Below are 22,414 nucleotides of genomic sequence, written 5' to 3'. Positions count from 1 at the left end.
GGGATTGGAATGGATTGAACGAAACCAATGAGCTAAATTTAATTTAGTTTTCTATGTAATACGGTCTATTTATCAGTAGTTAAGTCCAATATAATGGGAATGAACGAGAATAGCGAGGAAAGATTACAATATGGTCGTGAAATTCTGTCTAGACGTATTGTTATTTTATAATAGGTACCTGAAGGTCGAACCAGGATTCTCCATTAAAAAAATACTACGTTATTTTAATTACAATAAATTCATTTACCATCTCTTCAATGCATACCTACCATTAATACCAGACTTGATGTCGCAAGATTTCAATTTCTCCGTCTTATATTAGGAAAGGATTTTGATCTTTAAAGATGAATGAACTTTTGAGAGTGTCTACTGTCTTGTCTACAGATTATTCTCGATTCGCGAAATCGATATTGTCTATTGTACAGGGTGGATGTTTTTTTTTAAATAGCAACTCTTGATTACTTGAAAACGTTCGAGGTAGGGACGTGTAGGTGGTAAGAAAATGTGCATATTTTCATAAATTTTATGGAGCGTTTCATGAAACAACAACGTGCTTTTTAGGGTTTCTTAGACCTGACAAGGAACCCTTATTGTTTGTTATGTGTGCCCACTCTGTACCTATTTAGATATTTCATTACTCTAATATGTACCTACCTAAACATTTAAGTTGGTATAAAGCATTATGCTATATTGAAGAGGAACAAAAGTTGAATTAGGAATTTAATTTGTTCTGCGATTGTACGAGTGCTCATAATGTTAGCAACAACCCAGACTACCTACCATTTCAAAATAATTAACTAAGCCAGAAATTCTAAATCACTATACCTAATTTAGGAATACAAATTCAGGAATTTTTAATCTATTCTAATGTAGCTTTGATACTGTAAGTCAGCGCTTAACTAGTCTAGTGCCTGATATATTGCATTGACTTATTTTGACGACGTGACAGCATACAAATCTGAAGCACATTTGAAGTCTCTAAGCTAAGACCTAGACCTATAGAATCCCTTTAAAATATTTCGCAAGTAACCGCTTCGTTGGATGTGTTTGAGTTGATATTGTAAAACTAACTGAGCATATTTGATGAGGTGCTGCTCAGTTATCTTAGGATGGAGCAGCCGATGCGTAGGGTTCCAAGAAGATCAGTAACGAGTGAAAAGTGAAACATTTGCTCAGCTATCTCAGAAACTATTATTGGTTTAACGCTAAAGTTGTATGAAATCAGTTTAATTTTAGGATAACGTCAGTCACCCTTGAAATATACCTCGTATCTGCGAAAGATAGAGTGGAATAGAATATTTTTTATGTTTGAGTCCAAATAGGATAACAAATTGTATAAATATTATAGATACAGTTAAACTTAGAAACATGTTTGTTAGATAGCAATAATTCTATTTAGGTTTTAAATCAACCCGAATTTTCTTGCTTCTACGAAATTTGCAGCAAGAAAAGAAACAAAATGGGACACATTTCTCCAGCTACAAAAATATTTTTAAACCCATTTGAAGCTAAAAGAAGTTAGAGAAGTTCTTCACTCTAAAAACCTTTATAAAAAGTGCTACTTTACTAAAGCACTTTAAGAAACAGCAGCCCTGAATTACTTTAATATTTTCAATCAATCTAGTCATCGTAATTTTCCCGCTCACACCTCGCAGCGTGATGAAAATAAAATATCAGAATTTTTAAAAAGCGGCCATAATGAATCCGGATGAGATAATATTGTGAGTGCTGCCAGATCCCTGTAATCCCGGAGAGATGTTCCAGACTAGTGATGCCGAAAATAATCGAATTAGTTATAAATTAATCGATAGTGTTCAGACACTAGAACTTTTAAAACTTTATATAAATTATTGACATCAATTTTATTTACTTTGGGCTTTATCGAATTAAGATTGATTTTGCATTGACATTGTAAATGCTGGTTTTCTTTATCAATCCTAATCAAGGTTTTCGATGTGTTTACATTTTTAAATTGTTTATTTTAATCAATACTATTGTGGATATTTGATCGAAAACTGATTGAAATTTGACAGTTGAAGGACGGATTTGGATTGGAAAATCGGCATAAATCTTTCAATTTGATTGATTAACAACTTTGATTTATCGCTCGGTACCTTTAATCGATTTTTGGGTCACAAAATATTATCGATGGTATCGATTTATTAATCGACTTATCCTATCGATGGCACCACACCACACTCGAAGTCGATTTGTTTTCGTTTCAATAACAGCTTTTAGGGGATCCATGTTTTTGAAAGGGCAACCTTCGGAGGGCGGTGTTAGAGAGTTCTATTAACTTGTTAAAAATGAGCACTCCGTAGAAGCACTTCTTGTCTTCAGTTTCTTTATGTTAAGCTCCTAATTGATGTTATTGATGACTCTACATCTGCGAAGAGTTGTTTTGCAAGTACAACAACACCATATTATTATACCTATATTGGATAAAATAAAACTGCCAAAAACATATCGCTCGTATGACGTTTTAATTATATTTAAGTTACTTTTTGTTGTTTTAATTGATACCCACAAACTTTTTGAAAATATTAGCTGCTAACCCATTAGCGTTCATAGGTTAAAAGGCAGACCGCTAGACAGATGAAAACTTCTAAAACTAAAATATTTTTACAAAAACTTAACAATTTTCACCTGCATTATTATTCTGTTGAAATTGGAACTTCCAAGTTCCAAGGGCAGGGGGGTAAATAGTGATTCCAAATAAAGTTTGGGCAGCAGAGTAAGCCGTTATGAGGTTTTGTTATAGGTACATATACTAAACCAACCTTGTACAGGACTACAGGCAAGCACCTACGTAACTTGCAATTTGCTAATGGTACACAAACCTATTAATTTTGGGATAATGGTAGGGATAATTTAATTTAGTGGATAATATCCTACGTGCCGGATTCCCGTAGAAGATTCGAGATTTCCACTATTCTGACCCACGTTTTCCGCTCAATTACAAGACACGTTTCAACAAAAAACTCATTTCAAATTCCGACTTGGGTTTCACTGTTAATTCGTCGTATTTAAATCTATTTTGCTTGAAATTAATAAAGGACGTGAGTCGGTTGCCAACTGCCGGCAGCATGACGACTCGCCCAATTTCGCCGGGTGTTCTAAAATTTATTGTTTCTTATTAATTAGTGCGGTAAAATAATTATTAAGGAAACTCGAACGCAACTTTCTTTGGGATCTAATTGCTCCCCGCAAGCCATCTATGAAAGGGGGTCGGGAAGTTTGTATAACTCTGGCAAATAGTTGTGGCTTTCATGTCATGTCTTTATTAGGGCAAAATAACGGAAAAGTGCCATTCAGGGACGCACCTCACGTCCATAGTATTAATTTTGGGTTTATTGAATAATACGTGCCCTACATACAGGATCTGAGGAGGATCTGAGAAATTGGGCACTCCGGAGAAAATTGGCCTAGTCACTTCTAATGCCGCTCTAATAGCTTCTCTGTTGAGAGGCCCAAGGGCGAGGATTGATTAAATTAGTCTAAACTAAACCATTATCTGAACTTTCTTCTAATAGACTGCCTCTGTATGAGATCAAAGAGGCTGTAATTTACTTAATTAACTGTTGTTTTGGTGAAGGATATTCATTGTTTACTTTGTGAACATGCTTCTTACTTCTTGTCACAATAATGTTATTCAGTTAAACATGCACATTTACGAAATCACCCTTTAAAAAAAAATGATTAGGTAGCTAGAATACTTTTAAAATATTACGTACACTGTGTCAATACGTAACCCGCCTTATGGAGTATTTTAAAAACCGGACAATACTTTTTAAAACTAGCAAATGTAGCAAAATCTACTTGAATTCTGTTTTAAGAAGTCCGGATAGAAAGCAAACATCCAACCAATACAGCAAAATATTAGCAATAAAAGTTGGGAGGGAATGGAATCAGAAAACCGACGGAGTTACAAAACTGAACTCTTAAACTCAATAAGTTGGGATCCGTTTAAGTGAATGTCGTGTGTTTGTTGAAAGAAGGGTTGCCAAATGATGGCTTATTACTCGTACTATAACACCTATTGAAATACTTTTAAAAAGCTTTGAAGGTTAAGCAAAAAACTTAGAAAAACGACAATACCAAAAGTAAAGTTAAAACAGCGATATCAAACAAAACTCGTGGAAGGCGGGGCCATAAGTAATTTATGAAACAGAGATGCACACTCACACACCAATATTTTATTAATTATTACGTAATAATAAACAACGCTATGTCTGCCTTTGTGTCTGTCGTCTCGTCACCCAAATTAGTGTGAGTGAGAGAGAAATCGTGTTATACACTGTTTTATTAATACCTACACCGTCTGCCACGAGTTTACTCAATTATGATTTCACACTTGACAAAGTGGGCTTCATTGGGACTTGAACCACACTTGACCCTACAACCTCTACCTCAACCTTACGCCTTCATGAGAAGTTTTTTTTAAAATGTCAGTATTTATTTATATTTATTTGCCATTCAACACAACACGTTCACATGATACATAACAAAATACTCGTATCATTACCATCTAGGCACGTCCTAAATATATTATGTAAATGAATACTTAGGTGTACTTTTCGGATTGTTCGCAAACATTTACTTTCAACGTAAGTATAGGTATAAGTAGTGAGTTGATGGTTAGATTATGCAGAGCCTAATTCTCTCAAATACGTAGGTTCGAGCTAAATATATTGTTTAAAGCACTCAAACTCCAATAACAATAAAAGCCAGCCTTGAATGGTGAAAAATAAATTGCGAACCTCTTCTAGACTGCTGTCGAGTACTTTGTTGGACTGAAAGCTCGATAAGTTGTCGATAATATCATTTTATTTGTATGAATTTGGTCTCGATCAGATATATATAAATAAATATATATCCTTGGACATTTTACACTGCGCTTCTAGTCCCAAACTAAGCAAAACTTGTACTATGGGTACTAGACAACGGATATAAACATACTTAAATATTTTTTTTTGTAAATATATACATACTATACATAGAAAACACCCAGTCCAATACAAACAAATATGTTCATGCACACAAATGTTTGTACTGTGCGGGAATCGAACCCGCAACCTCCGGAATAGTAGTCCGTTTTGAACCACTACACCAAACGGCCTACACAGATAATACCTAATTGTGTTGAATATTGTGATAGTCATAGAATACGACATGGTCTTATAAGTACTATAATTACTAACTAACTAACTAACTATAATTTCATACCACCATTAGTCAATGATTTTTTTTTACTAGATTAAAAGTCTTAGGCTGGGTTGCACCACCCAATTTTGACCGTAACTTTGACGATAACCGGTGCTTTTTGTATGGATTTTAACAGATTTTTGACGTCTGTCAAAGTTAAAGTAAGATGGTGCAACCCAGCCTCAATGATAATTTTCAGACATGGTAAATACATACACACATATTACAAAACAGAAAATAATGTTTGCAACCAAATCAAAGTTTCACCGATATCGATAAGAAGAGTAGTCACGTCCCCACACTCGAATAACTTTCGAAAGCTCAACAAACGAACGGGACAAGCAGGCATTTAACGATGTCTGACGCCAATCGACAAGGGCGGCTTCAGTAGTATATTTCTGTAAATATGCGGTCATTATGGTGTCATTTATTACCTTTTTGTTGCAGTCACTTTCATACAACTGGATAAGATGCCACAATGTTAAGTGCTGTTGTCTGTAAAAGAAAACCTTGAAGTAGGTATTTAGAATTGCTTATAACGACTACTAATAACTTCAAACTTAAACAAAAAATGTGATTTTTAAAAATAAATTAGCTTATTTCATCGTTTCAGCCCAATGACGTCCACTGCTGGACAAAAACCTCCCTCAAGGATTTCCTTAATGACTGGTGCTGCCCTGCCTGCTTCCAGTTACTTCCCGCGACTTTCACCAGATCCTTTTCAGATTCAGCTGATTTAAAATAATTTAGTTTTTTAAGTATTTTTTTTTACTTTACATAGGTACAGGCCACAGTGTTAATTATCCATTTCCGTTTTTGCTCTCGCTTTGCGATAGAACGAGACGAAATGACCGGCAATGGGCAGTTAGCGATGTTGCCTATATTTATTTGGTTTATTTTATATTCTCTTAAAAATATGGAAGCAAATACACATCGTACGAGTAGGTACGTAGTATCCATGGTACGTGCATATGTATCTTACTTAACAGAAATGGGGTGGAAAATAGACGTTATTGCTGTAGTATTTTCTAGCTGAATAACTTTTATCCTCATAAAGCTACCTATTCGATATTATTGTAATCTACGACGCTACCTTCGCATAAAAAATTCAGTTTGATTATTTACGGTATGGAGCTGTGTTGGATAAAAAACTCTAACATTGGAGTAAGAGTTATTTAATTACTTTATCATAAACTTACTTTGTGATTTACGCTCAGTTGCACCACCTTACTTTAACTGTAACCATATCGATAACCGGTGTTTTTGTATGGAGTTTGACAGATTTTTGACGTTTGTTATAGTTAAAGTAAGATGGTGCAACTCAGCCTTAGAGTTAACTTTTATGTACCTTATTATTATTACAGCCTTTGCCAATAGAATACGCTTAAAGATACAGCTAACTAACTCAGACACTCAGAGACTGGTTAGAAATCGACCATTGCTCGTCGCAGTTCCTCACGGGACATGGCAACTTTAAACATAAACTTCACGAATTCAAACTAGTTCCGTCTCCTTTTTGCGAGTGTTCCACTGATGATGTCAGTCATGAGCAGTCTGCCCATCATATCTTGTGGGAGTGTGATCTTTGGAAACATGAACGTGATATAATGCTTAATTCAATACAACATACATCTGTTTCCGCAATTTATTACACCGATCTTGTCGCGACAAGGAAAAATTTCCGTGCTTTTAAGCGATTTTGTGAAAAATATTATTGGCAGGTAGTTGCTAATTGCTCATAAGATAGGCCCCCTTAATTTAATTTATTGTCCGTGGTGCATAATCTTTTTCTTAAAGGTTTTTAAACCTTTGTTTGTCACCTGTCATCCGCTTTGCAATGGAGGGAAGTCGAACCTTAATTTCGAACTCCTCCTATGTTCTTCTGATTAATTTCGTTGCGGGTCCAATGACAGTTTAACTTTCCCCCGGGACAAACTTGACCTTCATTGGTTGGGTTTTTGTGGCGGTCAAGCTGTAGATCCTGGCTACACAGGAGTTGCAGTGGTGGGAACGAGAGGTGGGAATAGTCCCGTAACTCAGACACTGTTTGTCACTGTTCAAGTCTTATGAAAAAAATATTTTTTATGCATGACAAGGCAGGTATTTGACCTGGTGTTAAGTGAGATGCAGTCTAGGATGGTACAGGGCTATAGTATTCACAGTGAATTCACTCTCGCCCTGAAAATGTCATGAATTTTTGACTGAAGTAATGTTGAGACCAATGAAACTTCGTTTCTAGTAGATTTTCATTATAAAAAGACTTGGCTCTCCTAACGCAGAGTTTTATAATTGTTATTAATCTTCCCTTACACAAGTAGCAGCATTTTTATTCGTTAGAAGTGAGCAACGAAAGTTATTAAACAACTTTTAAACTTTGTTACTTAATTTCGTTCATTATTTTGCTCTGGGTGATATTTATGTGAGCAACTTTGACGGCAACTTGGATTGGAGCTAAATTACATTTCAGGGCTCGCTAGTGAGTGCCTGAAATAGTAAATGCTTTATAATGAGATCGACAAAAATGAATTATTCACATTCCCTTAGGGGTTTTTATTGTTTTTTTTTAACCCCAACGAAGATGCTCTTGGCCTGTATTTTTATAAAGATCTTAAAGAAACTTATTTTCTGGTTTTGCCAATAGATTGGCACTGAAATGTTATAGTGAACTCAACATTATTTATCACTTAGGCTGGGTTGCACAATCTTAGTTTGACTTTGATAAACGTCAAAATCTGTCAAACTCCATACAAAAAACACCAGTTATCGTTAAAGTAACAGTTAAAGTTAGGTGGCGCAACTCAACCTTAGAAATCAAATTACACCGCCTCTCTCATTTCTGTTTGGCTTCAAAGTTGAGTGGGAGAGGGATGCTATATATTATTTATATACTATTAAATGCGTCTTTAGTAACTTGTTTTATATGTAATACAGTTTTAAATACATAAAAAATCTTTCATTTTATAGGTGAGTGTTTTAGCAAAAAGGGTTACCTATAATTATTAGTTCCAGCTTGTAGCCTTACATTGTACACATTGAGGTGTTTTTGCTTTAAGCTTTGTTAAACCTAAAAGTGGGTTAAACACCGTCGCTTAAGCATCCCTCGCAGGGTTGCCCCTTAATTGTGTTTGCGCGCACGTGTGTTTGCTTCATTCCCACTTCGCATTTAGCAGTACTGTAGATGCAAATCAGAGTACGCACTACCTAATAAGGTCAACAGCACACCCTCGCATACTGAGCCGATGCTCAGTCAGCTGGGTGCGGCACGTAACTTGTATCAATTTGCAGACGTGACAACCCTGCCGATGAAATCGAATTTGACATGGATTTTGTAATGAATAGGGTATAACGATAATTTTTTAAATCGAATGTAGACAAATAAATACTTTTTATTCTATTCTAATTCGAATGGTAAGACTAACTAAAGTTATTGAGGAGACACAGTTAATTAAACAAATGCTAAATTACTAATGCAACTATTAAATTAGAATGCAAGCTTGCATTTTTTATTTGATAGTCTTGCCACTGCTAAATAAAAATCTTACATCTTTGTGGCACGATAGATATTAACAATTAATTTTATTAGAGGCATTCAATGGTCATCATCAAGCATGCACTTCGAAACCTTTCTTCTCCAACTTTTGTTGTTTTTGTCCGATGTACGTTATTTCGAAAAGTATATTATAGTTTTCTAAATACAGACTTGATGCCAAATCGAATATCTCAATAAGTGTAACTTCGAAGTCTCTTATATTAGATCCTATAACAAGGGCTCAGAGCCACGGCTTGAACCAAATGAGCGCCATCCACCCAGCGGCACGTGCCCTGTATCAATTTGTGTCTACGTGACTGCCCTGCCAATCCACTACTGAAATTGAGGCTTCTTTCGACCTAATCATTGCCTAATTAAATCTAATGAGATACCACTGATTGGACCTCTTATTTCTATTAACAAAATGGCGGCGCAACTTCAAGAAGTTTGAAAACGCGATTTAAATTCATTCCGAGTTCGATGCGGGTAATTTGTATGCCTTATTAAGGAAGTTTTTGTATTAAGCGATGCATTGTTTTAATTTTAATTAGAACTTCTGAAATGAAAGCAGCTTTTAAAACCCTGCCTGTAAACTCTAACAATTTAAATCAGCAGAAAAGAACAACTTTCATAACGGTTGTTCTGAATTATGATAACTTAATGGACTCTACTATACACAAAGCCCACCGACAGCCCAGGCTGTGGCTTGGTGCCGGTGGCTTTGTTTCAATAGTCGATCATGTCGATGACTTGTACTTTTCTATGACTTTTGATAACATATTGTGAAAAGTTGAAGATTCATTTCGGCCAGTCGGTTTTACAAGTTGGTACCTACTCTAAGGTGGACCGACGACCTCATAACGGTAGCAGGAAGGCACTGGATGCAGGCCGCCACCAACCTGCCATTGTAGAAATCATTGGCGGAGGCCTATGTTCAGCAGTGGACGTCCTATGGCTGAAATGATGATGATGATGATGATGATGATGATGATGACCTACTCTAATGCTCTAATTTATCGGTTGAGACTCGATGTCATCTAAAATCATAGTTTTTCCGTCAACTTTACTCTAAATTAGTTTAACATCGCCTATGTGTATTGCCACAGCCATGATCCCTTTAAACTTAATCTATACTTATAATAAATCTGTAGAGAGGTCAATTCTGTACATGAAATATATTTTCAAAATAACTATCAGGGGGTGATTAGTGATCGATACTGATGCCAAAAATGCAATCAGTAAAATTTTTGTCTGTCTGTCTGTCTGTCTGTCCGTCTGTCTGTCTGTCTGTCTGTCTGTCTGTCTGTCTGTCTGTATGTTCCTTATAGAAACAAAAACTACTTGACGGATTTTAACGAAACTTGGTACAATTATTCTTCATACTCCTGGACAGGTTATAGTATACTTAGGAATTCCCACGGGAACGGGAATTAGCGGGAAAATCCTTTTGTATGAAAAATCTAAACCGCTTAAGTTAGACGCTTGAAATTTGGCATGCAGGTACCTTAGTAAACGTAAAGCTTAGTTACAACAGGATATTGCAAAATTCCCGCGGGAACGGGAGTTAGCGGGAAAAAACATTTGTATGAAAAAATCTAAACCGCGTAAGATAGATGAAGGGGGTAAAACGGGATCCACGCGTACGAAGTCGCGGGCGGCCGCTAGTATAGAATAAGATTTATCGAGCATGTTACGAACAATTTCCCCAGTAAATCAAGACTGTAAAGCTTAAGTTATTCGAGTACATAAGCGTACATGTAAGAGTTTATATCCCAGCACATTAATTCATCACCGCCGAACCGTGAGAGTAAGTTGTAATTATTAATGTTCTAATTACCGTCGGATGGTGCAGTTGGCTCCAAATGTGAATATTTGGTTAAACGACGTGGCAATTAATATTGCCTGACAACGTTAACATTAATTTAACTTAACAATACAAAGTTGGCGTTTTGCGTAAGGATGATAGGTGACAGTGGAAGGAGATGGAGTAAGTCAAGTTCGAACAAGTTTAAACTTTAGAAACTTTTAGATGGAGTTGCTTTTTAGCTTTGTGCGTCCAAAAATTGGATAATGTATAGATAAGGAAATGAGACGAAAATATGAAATATACAGTGTTTTTACTTTTTAAATACGCAAATTATTGTTAACTACTTACCAGAACATATAATAGATTGTGAACTTTTTGTTGGCAATAAACGAATTTTTACTAAACTTACGCTTAAAAGTATGCCAAGATTAAAATGCGATATTATCACAGATACAGATATCTATATCTGTGGATATTAGATATACAAGATAGGTTCTAATTTGTAAATGCTTGTTAAATTTATTTTTTTATACATAAAGTGAAAATCATTGAGTTATAATGTACTACGTAGTAATATTACTTCAATGGTGAAAATAAGGTTTTTTTCAAATATTCGTAAAGGTAGGTTTACTATTCATTTTCTAGTTACTTTTATTCTATGATCTGAGCCTTTATTAATTTGAGCTCAAAAGACTTACATTTAAGTTCTTTTGTTTATTTTAAGTTCGTTGGCTTAAAAATAAGGACTAAATAATTACCGCAACCCTAAAAAAAATTCTAACTTTACCACGTTACCTAACCGTTAACGTTTCGAACAAGAAATTGTAACGTCAATCCATTTCAAACGGAATAACGTTATCGTGCCATTGTAACTGAAACCTGGAAATCTACTGTGTCTCGAGATATAATGGATATTTATTATTATTGCCGGTTTTTGTGCTCGTGCTCTGTACCGAAGATCCTAAGCCAAAGGAGCAGCAAGAAGTGATTAATTGTGTCTTATTTATCGTGGGAATCGCGGCAGTAAAGGGAGTTAGGGTTGGTACACACTTAAGCGGGCCGACATTCAAATTCAAATTATTAGTATTTAGGCCCTTTTCAGGGCGCTATACACGTTCTAAATACGAGTAATATTGCCCTACAACCACTTCGGGACTGTTGCTGGTGCTGTAAAGAAGTGGCGGAATAAAATTAGTCACTTTTGACAGCCTCAAACTAAACGCACTTTTGTTATTTAAATTAGACCACCGTTTGGTCTACTAATCGCATACTGGACTGCTAAGCCAGAGGTTCATCTATGTGACTGACTGACTGACTGACTGACTGACATAGTGATATATCAACGCACAGCCCATAAACTACTGAACGGGTCAGGCTGAAAATTAGCATGCAGGTAGATATTATGACGTAGGCATATTATGGCCGCTAAAAAAGGATTTTGCGAAAATTCTCCCCTAAGGGGGTAAAACGGGATCCACGCGTACGAGATCGCGGGCGGCCGCTAGTGAGTACATTATATCCGATTAATGCCGCCCCGCTTATGTGTGTAGCAACCTTTACAGCGACAAAATGGCGCGTATACAAATTAACAGGCAGAAGCGGTATTTTAATACAACTTTTGTTAGAAACTACTTGGTAATAAATTTCAGAATTCTGAGTAGGAACAATCCCGTGAGAATTGATGAAAGGAATACTAATCTACATTGCTAAGTTCTTTATCTTTGTTTTTTTGTCTCTTTGATAAAAAATATATCCTACGGCTATTAACCGCAGTAGTTCTTTGAAATTCAGTGACATTTTAATAAAAGGTGTCTATTGGGAACATTCAACTATTCTTCGCCCTAATAATTTTATAAACAAGGTAAATAGTTACGTCCGTTAATTCCTCGATACTGCCAAATCGGCAGACTATATTCTAAGTCTAAGAAATGTTATAAAAAGTTGACAGAACTTGAGTTTGAAGAGAGTTGACCGGCCTGCGAGCCTCGAAGAATTAGAATGTAGAGTTAGTCATCAGCCACATTTCATGACGAATAAACGTCTCCTTAATTAAATTTGTAATGTTTTAAAAGTGGCTCTGAGAGAGCTCAAACTTGACTAAATACTATGTTTGTTTCTATCATTTAGAAGTAAGTAATAAAACTATGTAGGTACACGGGTTGATAGCAGTAGTGATTTTCAAAGAACCATGAATAAAAAATCTCCGTCTTTCAAAATGAGAGATACAAAACAAATCGTGATTTACCAGTGTAGTTGGCTACTAAAAGAAAGGAAACAAAACCAGTCACGATCAGGTTCTGTGCCAAGTTTGGCTGCAGTTACAAAGGGCTTCAAAGCTCACACTTTAGTCAATAGTTGGTATCTAAATATAATACAGTCAAATACTATGTACGTACTACTGGGACTGAGATAAGGTAATTATCAAGACCTCCATTTTATACCTTTACTTTTAAACTCGATTAGTTATTTTTATTTAGTTAATTGTGAACTAGAGCATTACCGACGGATTAACAACATGAAGTGGTAATAGGTAGTATGGTATGTAGAACTGACGGCCGATGGGGCAGCATGGTTCTGGAGTGGAGGAAAGCGCAGCGTGGGAAGTTAATCCACAAGGTGAACTGACGACCCCATAAAGACTGGATGCAGGTCACTACCAGCCGGTCAAAAGTGAAATCATTGGGGGATGCCTTTATTCAGCTGTGGACGTCCTATGGCTGAAATGATGATGATGAGCGAAAGCAGCAGGTATATTCTGTCTGTAGTATGTTTTTACTATTACAAAAGAAAGTTTTATCTCTCTATCAGATCTGCCGCAAGTTTGCACTTATTTCGGATTTCATGAAGCCTATTGTCGACAAGCTAACACTCTATTCATTTCGTTTATTCAAGTACGTGCTAACTTTGTTTACGCGATTCGAAGTTATTTTAGGCAACCGATGTGTGTACGCCCACGCTTTTTTATTCAGAACATCTTGTCTAGTATGAAGTATACGAGTAACTTCAAGTCTTGAATGGTAAGTAGAAAGTGCTGGACTTTGATCAAGAAAATGCGAAAGATATTTTAAAATTCATCTTAAAATCTAAGTTTCTCGGAAAACTTATGTCATCGTAAAATTCATAAGTTTGCCCATTCTGATTGTGAACGTTTTCTATGTCCGTCATAATTATAATTTATCTTTCGGTCCGATGGTGATCACAAATTTTATATTTATTAAGAACTCTTCAGAAATAATCAACGAGTTTCCACGATTCGCAAAAAGTACCATTGCGTTGCTTGCCATTTGCTAAATTGAGATGCAAGATACCACCGTGCCGCGTAATTGTACTTTATTTAGGTCTTTTTCACAATTGTTTTGAGAACTCGATCAATAGTTTTTACAAGTTGTTTAATCACTGAAGGCCTCTCTTGTCTGCCTACCTTTATCGATCTTAGTCCACAAAATTTTAGATTTGTTTTTATTTCCAACACCTATGTATTCAATACTTCTTTGAATTAAAGTGGTCGTGTAACTGAAAAATATAATTATAAACGAAAACATGTAGGTGACTATCTCCATTAAATTTTCATCATATTCTGTTTTTTCTGTCGACTTTTCCGACCCTTTGTTATGTATTTTCGTCCATCAGCGATGCCCAGGGAATTTTAATCGGTCTGAAAGGCCGCCCTAGTGTGTTATGTGTTGGATGACAAGGGTCGTCGAAATCGACAGGCTATTTTGTAGTCGAGTCGAATGTCGGTGAACGTGGCCTCTCAAACGCCGGACGCCGTGATGTATCATACTCGATGTCCTTTCGAAGGTACACACTTAAACAGCTAGTATAATGCTGCTTCTATTATGGATACACATAAGTTCTATTACGGACGCTTCAGTGATATTATAATACTTATTTAAGAGGGGTGGAAATCTCTTAGTTTAAAAGTTCTAAGTTCGTTTGGAGATTGTTGGGGTAAAGACAATTTGAGTCAAACCACAGAATAATTATTATTATTCTGTACTGTCAAACTGTCAAAAATTCCGTGCTTCAAAGGTACGATAAGCAGTATTAGCAGTAGGTAGGTAGGTAAATTAAAAAAAATAAAAAGAAACATGTCGGTCCAATTAAGGCACCAATGAAACGTTTCATAAGTGTCTTGATGAGACATACCTTGTTTGACGAGAGGGATGAGACCTCAGTAGTTACAGTCATCGAGGTGATTTTATAGGTAACATCTCTTTAATAGGTAAGATCCCTATTTTATACGAGTTATCTTAGGAACTCTATCTTTGGGACTCACAGCTAAAAATCATAATTTAAAAATCAAATGCTAATAAAAATGACTAAAGATCACGGCCTCCTTATCTAGGTTATTCCCCTTTTACGCAGCGCGCGTTTCCAAACTACTGTTTGTTTATTTGCCAAGTGACTTGGCCGCTTTATAGCCACAATAAACGGGGCGGCAGTAAATCTTTAGGTTCGCGCCGTTTGTGGCGCTGAACGTGAGCTGACCAGTATATGCGAGGCAGTATCGATGCCACTTCTTCATTCATGGATTTGGCTCAAGCTTGCCTTAAAGTATGTTTACTTACTTAATGCGTTATAACGGCTTTTTGGAAATAGTGTCAATTTGGCTTAATACATAGTTTTGTAGTAACGCCAGATCGACGGTTTAAGCCCAGATTATTTTTGTATTGTTTTGAGTGTTTTCTATGACGTATATTTGAAGCGTCTAATATGGTTCTTTTCTTGAAATCTTTGCTTTGCTGAACCCTTTAAGCCCCGCGAATCGAGACACAATAGATAATTATATTCAATTGTTACGTGCGACCTCTTGAGTAAATATTTGTAAATTAATTGATGTAAATATGCAATCACTCTCCAAGAATCGGTTTGCTATCGTAGCACATATTGCATTGTATCTTATATCTCCAATTTTATGTGAAAGTACACAGAAAATTTCTATTGCAATAAAGCACAGCTTATGCTTGCTAACAGAAAGCCACAAAACCACAAATCATTACAGGACAGCGTATTTGATCCAAAATTGCACCTGTTACAACCGTTTACGTTACCGCAATGTTTAGTACACCGAAAAGCTGAAATCTCAAGCTCAATAATATATTCTCAACCTGCTTGTCGACTAAGCAAACGCCTGTACCGTTATGGTTGACTAACTGCAAGAGCGATTACTCAGTCGGAGCCACTGCCGGTCAGCAAAACGTAAATTGTCAGCAAACGTAAAATAAAAAGTCAAATGTAAATTACAATACTTATCACACACTAAATAAATTGTACTACAAAAGGTTTACTACAACCATCCGTATTCCTGCGTAAAAAATTCAGTAGCCCCAAATACTTCTTACATCCTTGTATGTAATATGTAAACACACCACATTTTTAATACCCTCCCTGAATAATACATTTGAATTAGGTACCTTTAATTCCTCTTTGCGTTATTACGGACGCTACCGGAAAACCATAAATAGGTAAACAGAGATCCTACTCTGTAAAACAATTCCTACACATTCGGATCTTTCGGTCCCTTTCACACACATTTCGATAATTTACGAGTGAGAGAGATAGGTGAGACCAATAAAATAATATCGAAATTGGATTGCCCAGTAGAGGATTAGGCAACTGGCAATAAATAAACAAAATGTACGGAAACTCTTTATTCATCTCCCCAATTTCAGCTAAGAAAACATGGACCAATGTGATAGAGTGTGTATTGGTAAACGTTGTTTTCCTTTCAAAATAAGGAAGATGTCCTATATAATTTGCAAAAGACGATGATACAATTATTTTTGAATACTTATATTTGATCAAAAGATAGATATGCCATAATGTTTATTTAGTTAAGAAGATCAATAATTACATTCTTGATTCGATGGCACTACCTATTTGTTTCGAAACGCTCTCTTGAGACAAAAAGTTTATAAGATGTTACCCATGGATGTAGAATTGTAGACCCTTTGCCTGATAGATCAACGACCTCTACAAGATTTCATTGGTCATGTTTCTTGGGATGAAAACGAGAGATCGTGCCTTAGGCTGATATAAGAGGAACATAGTATGTAATGAGAATTGTTCCATAGAGCACGAGACCGCGTCGACCTAATTCAAAATAAAAAAAAAACAAAATTCTTTATTTCTTTATAATAAACGAAGCCTCCTTTTAGGTGTATAATTGCCTGTGCCAGGAGATAACGCTCTGCACACTATAAGTGTTTTGTGTAATTTTCACTCAAAATCAACAACAAAGTAATATGATCTGATAGAGTCCTGTCAGACACTTACGGTGGCTAACAATGTCTGCCACTCTCCTCAGTTGTTTGAAAAAAGAACCATAAACAAGTTTATAAAACAAACATCCGACTAACAACATCTATTTAACATTTAACAATGTGGCTACATGTAACCCGTCCGAGGCGTCTCCTTTTTTGCGAGAACCCTGTTCCGCCCGACAGACCCCGTTCAAAACGAGAAACAATTCGTGTACTCGCCAGAAAGTCGTAATTTATACGCCTTTGAACAACCCAAATAATTACTGGATCGCGAAAGAGTTGACCAGCACCGGATTTTCATTCTTGTAAGCATTTTAATTTAATTGTTGTTAGCGAGCAAAAAGGCGCGGTATCACAACGGATGGTGGGTACAGTGCAATTTCGTGACAGTGTTTAGTCCAGTCATTATAAGTCATTAATTTAAGATCGTGGCAAACGCTCTGACGTACAGTTTTCATGACTAGCCTAAAGCCTATGCTTTACAAATTAAAACATTTTACTTTCCTCCTTTTGTAGGGCAAAACTTTTTTTTTTGGTTCTAATGATTGGGCTAATCTGTGAATCTATCGTATGTATCAACGCTATGTACAGGGTTGAAACAGAATGATACCACAGAATAACTAAGATGGGGATTGAACTTGAAACCTCTTGAATCGGCAGTGCGATATACCTTGTAAGTTATTTCCCTCGAGCGAGACCATTATTAATTTTTAGAAGGACTGCAGCAGCAAAATTATTTTCTTACGTAATTAGCGATTCTACTGATAATTATTGTATTGTAGCGTGTATCCCAAATCTCTTACTTTCCGAGTTAGTGCTTCACTTGCATTTAACCCTTTTTGTATTCCTACATTCTGTTTAATATAAAAGGTCATAAATAATGGGAAAATGTTAATTAAAATGTATGAGTACCTACCTAACTCAGAAGTTATAAATGAGAGTAGGTATCTCCTATTGTTTTAGTGGTGGTTAAGAAAGCAGTTACCTATTTATTATTAATGTATTGTTTACAAATTACACCTCATTCAATTTATTTAGGTGCCATTAAAAAGATAAAATCGTAGAATATTCATAACGTAACCCAAAGAGTAAGAAAATATCATTGCAAAACGACCTTTCTCGTAGGCATTTGTAATAGGTACAAATATCACAGTTTTCTTATCCAGTAGTGCTATTTATTCGCAATGTTTAAAAATACATTTAGAATGAGCTGTGGTCCCGTCTAATCCCATTCAAATCCCACCGCGGAGTCCGGCATATGCTTCCCGAGTCCTGATATTGCGCAGACATCTGTGGCCGAAGAACCCAATTTAATGCCTCACGGACCCCGGACAAAATAAATGGAAAGAATATCCTTTCCGACGACAAGCGAGTTTCGTCTGTTTAACATATTATGACAATGTGAATTAACCTCCTGGGGCCTGGCGTCATATATTTATTACATAAAACAAAAAAATATAAATCAACGCTATCTGTTGAAATTTACCAGAACTTTTACGTTAGTTAGTTAGATGGTGCATCTGTCCATCATTCTTAGCTGTGATTGGCCAGTGATGTGACTTTTATATTTTTTTATCTTTAATTGAACTAGCGACGGCGCCGCGACCGGGAACAAGTGGTTAGTAATAATGAAATTTTTACTAAAATATGAACTATTTCTATAAGCCTTTGTTATTATTCGTTTTGGGATTTGAACTGTTTTATTATCTGAGTATCACTGATTGTGGAAATACGTATGAAAACTACGAAAACCATGGTGAAATCTGAATGTCATACAGGTATTACATGAGGTCCCAATTACTAGTGTAAACTGACAGAGCCCAGTGTAATACCTGTATGACATTATACATTTTCTATTAAATAGCATACAATCTGATATTATTTTCTTATTTGTTTAGGTAGATATATGCGAATATAACATATTAGAACACTCAAAACTCGATTTTACTGGTAAAGTTGGCCCAGAAGTATTATCAACACCTCAAGTCACTTTGTTTTTTTTTTTATGAGATTAAAATAATTTCATTAGGCACTTAATCAAATTGTTTTTTAATGTTTTTTTTTGCTACTGACCTTATCTACATCACTTAATGTTAATTACACATTGGTTTGATGCATTTTTTTATCACGAGGATTTTTTAATTTGAGTCATCCATATGAAATGCAATAAAATTTTGAAATACTATTTAAAAAAAATAGAGATGCAATGTTATTGCCCAAAAATGACATAAAACTTGATAAAGAATCTATCTCGCTACATTTTAACGAAAAGGTACTTAAAAAATATCAATAGTTGCATCCACTGCATAGAATAAAGTAAGTACGGGCAGAAAAAAATTAAAAATATAGCAAAAAAATTTTTGGCATCTCAATATATTTCAAAAATCGATTCAAATTCGTTGTAGATAGTCAAGAAACTTAACTAGGAATTACTTTTGTGCAATTTATTACGGGACATCCTGTACATGAAATAAAAAAGCCGTTGACATTGGGAACCGATGTCGTAAATATATGACATTGAGAAAATTGCAGTTTTCCAAATAAAATTTTTTATTTTATTTTTTAAGATAATTATATCAATTATTAATACTATTTGGATAGTTTTCATATGAATTCACGACAAAAATTATTCCCGGGCCCCAGGAGGTTAAGGAAGGTTTTGGAAAATTACATCTCAACAGTAGCGTAGATAATATACCTACTAAAATAGATATTAGTCAATAGTGACTAGTCACTATTTGCCTTATGATACTTCACTACACTTAGGTATATGAATTGTGATTACAATACTGTGTATTTAAGAAAAAAATAGTGTAGCTTTTTCACACCCTATAGGTACTCAAATAAATTGCTACTAGCTACTATCTTTATTATCACGAATTTGGCTATGAATTCTCCTCCAATTTATATTAGCCCAGCCGCAAAAAATAAAAAAGTATAAAAATATTGGAATTAACGGGGGCGATCCCGCGGGCGAAGTTAGTGTATAATTTTGTCTCTAGTTGATTATAAAGAGTCATACAAAGTATTAAAGTCATTGGTAGTGTAATCAAAACGATGCTTTTTAAGCTTCCATAATAAATTTCATCTTACTTGTAAATGATATTACAATTCGAACCACCGCTATGGAATACTCAAACAGTACCATTTAAATACAATGTTACTCGTACAGTCTTCACCATCAGACTATACATTTTCATGGCAAAATAGTACTTATTCCAAGGACTTGAGATGCAGCATTGTTTGTAAATTTGATGTGCGGTAGTCGGTACATTGTGGTACATCGTATTCAATGTTCCAAGTTTATTCGAAATTTTCACGGATGCTCGAACCTGCAGTTCCGAATATTAAGATTGGCTCGGCATTAAAATATCGCCGAAGTAGGTCAGGCTGTATAAAATTATCTGTTGCTGGCAAGAAGGACTAACTAACGAGACAACTTGGTGACGTAAGAAATATTTTTATTGTGAATTATTAGTTGGTTAATCAACACACCATTACATTATTTTCAGATGTTATCAATACAAAGTGTTTATTTATTTAGGGGTGTCGTTTTTGTTTTCATTTTATAAAGTTTATTTAGTATTGAATCCAGGTCATAAATCTCTAAATTAGTTGTAACTTCAGTGACCGACATTCTTCAGTATAGTTAACCTACTTAACTAGTTACGGGTATTCTTTAGCAAGAATATCGCATTTAAAATGATGAACAGTACATAATCGGAAACACGATACACTAAAATAATTTTGGATAAAACTTTCATGCACATTTTCAGAAATTAAATGAAAACTGATTTTAGTTGACAACAGATGAAACTTTGTCCCATTCAACTGTCGCCAGAAGGATCATTTGTATTAAGAACCATTTTTGGATGTTATAAAAGCAGCATTAAATGAAATTCCGGACTGTGTTGGCTTGTTGAGAGCGCTAGGGTTGTCAACTATCAGCAAAAGTTGCTGTTTATTTTTGCCTTTCTCTGGCAGTACGAGATCTTTCTAGTAGCGACCTTAATAAAAGACTTAGGTATCAACCTAAGAGTTGTTCCGGGGAGAGTTATGGACTTGAGAAGTATTTTCATAAGGTCGGGAACTTTTGAGAGACAACCTTAGAGCAGCCATCTCGCTCGGGGATTGCCGCGATGCGACACGAACTCAGCGAGAGTTATATTCGCGAAAAATTTAATTTAAGAAATAACTCGCGGAGAATCCGTGTTTTCTCAGCACGACCGCATTGCACTGTGTTCCTAAGCTTCGAAGAGGTCTTGGCGTGAGCAAACAGGGGTTACCCGAAGTAATTCTCGAAATGCGTTTATTGAAGTGCCTGGCAATTTCTGTGTTACTAAGTAATATGAAACACTGTATAAGACACGTAGTTGAAACTTTGCCGTGTTTCCAGTAATATCTTTTATTTTTGAAAGACTGTAACAAACGTTAACTGGTCCCATTCTACACAGCCATTCGATAATACTTCTTCAACACTTTCCATTGAAAATTGAGCGCTCAAAATGCATTCAGTCCATTACCTTCTATTTTGTTTAACAGGCTTCCCAGCAAATCCTCAGTGCCTAATCCCGTCTGTGTTTTATCGAGTTTATCCAACAGATTTCAATCACAACCACTCTCGCGCAATAAAAAGTGTCGCTTCAAAGCAAACATGGCCGTGGAAGTCAGGCTGTAACAATGCAAATGTTGAGCCCCCGCCCGCCGGATTAGCTGATATCGGCGGCTGCCGCCGGCTTTCAAAAACTTTCAAGTGTTGTAGGTGCTTTGGCACAGAGGCACTTAGTGCCACTCGGCACGTGCCCCCCCACCCCCAAATTAGGGGGTAACAATCGGAAAACTTGAGAGGGCTTCTTATGAATCACATGGAGTTCAGTCATTGATGTGGAAAATAATAATAATGCTGAATAGAGAGTTGGAAATCAATCGTTACAAAACGGTGTAACAAAGTAAAAAGTGTAACAAAGACGAGTGGGTAGATCTATCGATTTTCGTAAACGTAAGTATAGGTATTTTATGTGAATTGTTTATGTTATGACTAGCTTTTAACAGCGGTTTTACTTGTCTAACCCCTGTTTCATCCTCTGGGATGTATCTATGAAATACGTTTCAGTTAAATAAATTTTGCTGTGACAATGATTTCTAGGTCTAATCTCTCTCTACATCAAAATTTTTTGTTACTCTAATAGTAACAATCAATAGTTTAAGGAGTGAGAATGTAACTAACAGACAGAAAAACAATTTCTTTTATGTAGATAGCCTGTTAGCGTTAATTTTATACATAAAATAGTGATGTGTGTTAATCTCAAATGCGATATATCGATAACAGATACTTTAACCAAAAAATCTTCTTTAATCGCTTCAATTATATTTTGAAAGTTAAGTGGCGGCTGTCATAATTGGTAAATGAAAATGATAAAAAGTAAATCAATAAAGACAAATGCGTAATAAACGCTGGTAGTGCACTTCAATATGTTTACGATATTATAACTGTGAATGGCGGCAGCAAATATAGCCGGGTACAAACAACTTCGGCAAACATTTGCTCTGCTCGTATAGCAGTGTTTATTAATAATAGTGCTGACAGCTATCGACATCGATAAATAT

This window comes from Ostrinia furnacalis, unplaced genomic scaffold (genome assembly GCF_004193835.3).
Source record: "Ostrinia furnacalis isolate ACB-3 unplaced genomic scaffold, ASM419383v2 OfSCF4915, whole genome shotgun sequence".
Lineage (NCBI taxonomy): Eukaryota > Metazoa > Arthropoda > Insecta > Lepidoptera > Crambidae > Ostrinia > Ostrinia furnacalis.
Note: the sequence above shows the minus strand (reverse complement) of the source record.